This window comes from Nematolebias whitei, chromosome 1 (genome assembly GCF_014905685.2).
Source record: "Nematolebias whitei isolate Nwh7 chromosome 1, NemWhi1, whole genome shotgun sequence".
Taxonomy (NCBI): Eukaryota; Metazoa; Chordata; class Actinopteri; order Cyprinodontiformes; family Rivulidae; genus Nematolebias; species Nematolebias whitei.
Window position 1 is genome coordinate 68657359 of NC_056498.1, and position 5321 is coordinate 68662679.

Genomic DNA, 5321 nt, shown 5'->3' on the forward strand with positions numbered 1-5321 from the left:
AGAGAGAGAGAGAGAGAGAGAGAGAGAGAGAGAGAGAGATAGAGAGAGAGAGAGAGAGAGAGCATCCAGAGGGGAAAAGTCTACACAGAGGAGTGTGTGCAGGCGCTGTTTTAAAATGATTAAACACCACCTCTTCCTCCCTTTCGTCATTTATGTCATCATCCCATCTGCTGCCTCTCCATCATCCTTTTCTCACCCGTCATTTCCCCCTACACAGCACTTCTGAGAAAGAGGGCGGGAGAAGAAAAGGGAGACATAAAAACCCAACATAGACAGAGTGTGACGAGGTTCAAGGAAGAAGAGAGAAGTTATTTCATTCAGAAGAGAGACATCCGTCTGAAATGGGTTTCTGTGATGCTATGACTACTTTAGCTTTTATTTTGTATTAAATATTCTTATAATATAAGCTTCTGTGCCTGTGGTGCTGAAGATTAGGTATAATTGTTCTTTAAAGACCTTTAAAAGAACAAAGAGAAAAGGACATTTTATTTTGATTGTTTCAAGATGAAGAATAATTTTCAACAAATCACATTGCTAATTTAAAAAAAAATACTAATCCATTTGCAGTAAGAAACTGTGACAGAAAAATACATTGCAGCCTTTTTGATGTCTCTCAAAACCATCTCCATGTTTCATTTTCACCAAAGTGATGGTGTGTGTTGCTTCACTGACATCGCTCCTGTTGGGCATGTTGTTGCCTGTCAGGCTCTCTGTGGACCCCTCTGGCTCGCTGCTTCTCTTTTCCGTTTGTTCTTTCTAAATGTCAGAACCAATTCTATAGTTTTTAGGTGTCAAGTCAAGCCAAAAATGAGATCATGTTAGCGAGATTACTATCAAAGACAAACATATTCAGACAAAAATCTATTTTGAAAGTAAAATGACGTTTAGTCTTTATTATGTTTTATAACCTGAACCCTAAGTCTCTGTTTACTTTGTAATGAATTTTGATGCTGTGGCAAATCAGATAATGTTACATTTGACTGCTGATAAAAAAAATGCTGTAAATTAAGATTTTAATAAAAAGCATGCATTATTTGAAGGAGTGCGTATAGCCTATTGCTTTTTATACCATATATATATATATATATTTATTTATTTGGAACTTGTACAGTTATAGCCATTTTGTGTTAGAAAAGATTTATTCATTCAATCTTTATTTATACGGGTTTATCCCATTGAGCCTCGGGGACTCATTTACAAGTGAGACCTGATTTTAACACAAAATGATAACAGTAGACAACAAAGACAACAATAGACAATCATAAAGGATGCATAACAATTGAAAATAACAAGTGAAAATGAAATGGTATTTAAAAAAATGTAACAACAACAAAAGAAAACAGCTAGGTTGTTAGGCGGTGTAGAAAACTAAAAACAAGCACATGAAGAAAAGACCAAAAAAGATATGAAGTAAATTTAGCAGCCAAGGATGCCGACTTTCACATGGACTCAAAAAAATGATGTTAACCAATAAAAATATACAACAACAAAAAGCCAGATGTTGCAACAAAACACCAACACAAACCACATGAAGACAGGGTAAGAAACCACAATGACAGACTGCAGATGAGTGAGGACTGATAGAGTAAATGGACTGGGACAGATGATGTGAACTGAGACACCTGGCTTGATGACAACAGAGAACAGGTGTAGGTGGGAGGAGCAGGACTGTGGAGTAGGCAATGAGTCAGGAAAAGTAGTAAGCAATGACAGGAAACGTATTGAACACAAAGCAGACATGGACAATCAAAATCCCAAAACCGGAACATAAACACTGAAATAACATAGATACAGACAATAAAGTTGCTTTGGAAGACCTCTTGAAAGGCAATGACTTCAAAAGGAAAACAGTTGTACATGTGATAACTTTGAGTGGGTAATGAGGTATTTTCTTTACAGTATGGACAAAAACACACACAGCTAAACATTTTTGGCTTTAGTGGTAGGTGATAATTAAAAGTTGCTGATAAAATGTGTTTATCCTGTATTTTAACTCATTTTGTAGTGTATGTTAGATATATTACCATGTTTTCAGCTATCTTTGTTTACAAAGCATAGCAGGATTTAAAATGTGGTTTCTTCACCAATTAAAATATATATTTTTTATGATCCCTCAATCACAAACTGATGTGATCAATCAAAGTGAGATTTATGGACCAATAACAGCAGGACATATTGCAATCTTTAGCAAACTTCTTTTTATTTGATTCTACATTTTTCCCATTTGGTTCACTGGCTTTAGGTGGGTCAGAGCTGCTTATAAAAAGAAATGGATACAAAACCTAAGGCATCATTTATTCAAACAGATTTTTTGTTCCTAGTGCTTTGACACAACCAGACCACAAGTTTCTTGTAAACTTCTAATGTCTTCTGTGCACCTGTTTATTTAAATATATCCCTTCCATCTTTCTGCCAAACCTAATTACAGCAGCAAAACTATTGTCTTAATAACTTATTGGAATAATATTGAAAGCTTTATACTCTGGGCATCTTTTAATTGTAATGGAAAGCAAAAAAGCACAAAGAAATATTGTGTGTTAATGCATTTTTACACACAGGATAAAGAGAAATAAGAAAAAATGTGCAGTAAGAATGTGTTTATTTCCTGCTTCAGACTGTTCATACACACATCTTTGAAAGTTAAGTGGATTATTGTGAAGATTTAATGAAGTTTAAGATGGGATAGAATCAATTGTAACACAGACTGTTTTAATTTTTGTGTTCTGCTTTGGAAATTTTAATTTCTACACATGTTCCGAGTCCCAGTCTGGGAGCCTTTTTGGGTGGTGTTCGCATGTTCTCTCTGTGCATGCGTGTTTTTTTCCAGGTACTCCATTTTCCTCCCACAGACAATAAACATGCATGTTAGGCTAATTGGTAACTCTAAATTGTCCCTAGATGTGAGTGAGAGAGTGAATGGTTGTTTGTCTCGTTTGTCTCTATGAGGCCCTGTGATGGACTGGAGACCAGTCTAGGATGTACGCTGCCCCTTGCACATTGATTGCTGGACATGGGCACCGGTGACCCCCGTGACCAAAAATGGAAGAAACAGGTAAAAGATAATGGATGGATGTTCCTAGTCATCTTAAGCAAGGTTTCTCCAGGCTTTCTGAAGACGTAACCAAAAATGAATGCCTTCTACTTGAAATCCAATCTTTTACAGTCAAATATGAACAGCTTTATAAAAATAAAAAAAATCTGCTACTTTACTCTGAGTTTAAATCTAATTTAATGATTGGTGAAAGTGAAAGAGTTTTGTTGCATTTGTACTGTTCATTTACATTAAAATAGTGAATGTTTTCTCTGACAACAGCACAACTTGAGAACGGGTTCCAGAGTGCAATGGTTCAACATCGTCCCGGTGTGCGTTGTCGTGTAAACAGAAAAAAAATAATCTTTTCTGTCAGGGAATCCCTGGCTCATGCCATAGAAATTTCCCATAGTAATATTTTATTCTCTGCCATTTCAACCCTTGTAGCAGCTTTTAGGTAGAACTTTTTTTTTTTTTTTACACATGCACACAGTTTCTAGTTTTAAAGAACATAGCACCAATAGTGGTGTGGTAGGGAATTACACCATTTCCAGTCTACGTTGTTGTATAAACAGAGACTGTAATTTGAATGTTTTCATGTAAATGTGTTAATAGAAATGTGGAAAAAAATGCAGTTTTTGTTGGATTGTTGTCATGTAAGCAGGGCTAAAATATATATTAACAAAAGCTCCAAAACTCAAAGGATAAACAAGTGCTGTTCTGTTACATAGAATGTGATCTTTTGTTCTTTTGTTATCAACAGCCTGTCTCTAAAATACTGTGGAAGTTGGCAGAAAGAGACAAAAAATATTTTGAGTCTCGATTTATTCTCTACGTCTTCCAACATCAAGCTCAGAAAAACAAATGGATTATAACCATTGATCCACTCCGTTTATATTCTGTCCCTTTCACAATAAGAGCACATTCTGACGTGAAATATATACATTTGTGTCCGCCACACAGCGCCCCCCCTCCCCCCTCCCCGAGCACACAGAATGTCACAAACACCAAAAACACAAATTGTGAAACCCATTACAGGTATAAAACACACACCAAACAAATAAATAAATAAATAAATGAAATACCTAACGGTAATGGCTAGGGAGTTTAATAAGGCGGCCACCATGGCTGCTCTTCACAGCGACAGGGGTTGAAAGTGAAGAAGACTCTCTGGACAGACTACCACTTAACTGTTTACCTGAGGGAGGCAACCCAGCTTTAGGGGGAAAACCTGGAAGAGTGGGCAAAGTAACTGGGGGACGGCCACGACGAGGTGGCTGAGCCAACTCATCTGGGTCCCCCGGTAACACATGAGCCGGTTTCAAATGGTCCACTGAAACACTCTCTTGATTACCCCCCAACTCCACCAAAAAAAATTTAGGTTCCCTCTCCAAAATACGAAATGGACCACTGTAAGGAGGCTGAAGTGGTGAACGGTGTACGTCATGGTCTCGGCTGGCATAAGGTCCTTCAGCACAAAACACCTGTGGAAGGCAGTGATGTGCTGCCAATGGGGCCACAGATCGATTTTCCCCTGCTAGGACCGCCCTACTCCCTTTGGGAGCAACTGAACACGCCGGACCTGGAAGAAACTCCCCTGGTACCCTCAAAGGCTGGCCAAGGACCAATTCAGCTGAAGAAAACCACAGGTCCTCTTTAGTAGCTGAACGCAGGCCCAACAAAATTCAAGGCATGCGATCCATCCAACCATTATCCACCAATGAGGCCCACAGTGCAGCCTTCGTTGAGCGATGGAACCTCTCACAAAGACCATTAGCCTGCAGGTGGTAGGCAGTAGTACGGTGGAGTTTAACCCCAAGGCTCTCTGTCACTGCAGTCCACAACTCTGAGGTGAACTGGGGACCCCTTTCAGAAGTTAAGTTCAATGGCACACCAAATCGGGACATCCAGGAAGAGATAAATGCCCGAGCCACATCAATCGAAGTGGTTGATGACAGTGGAACTGCCTCTGGCCACCGAGTGGTTCTGTCCATCATAGTTAAGAGATGGGTAAAACCTCTGGAAGGTGGAAGTGGGCCCACTAAATCCCCATGCACATGCTCAAACTTCCCTTGGAGAATAGGAAACAGTTCCAGTGGAGCCTTGGTGTGCTGTTGCACCTTGGCATGCTGGCAAGCTAAACAGGAAGCCACCCATGTACGTACATCTCTATGGAGCCCTGGCCACACAAACTTTGTCCCTACCAGTTTAACTGATGCTTTCACCCCTGGATGTGAAAGGGAATGAACTGCATCAAAAACCCGCCGATGCCAGCCACTACGAACCTGAG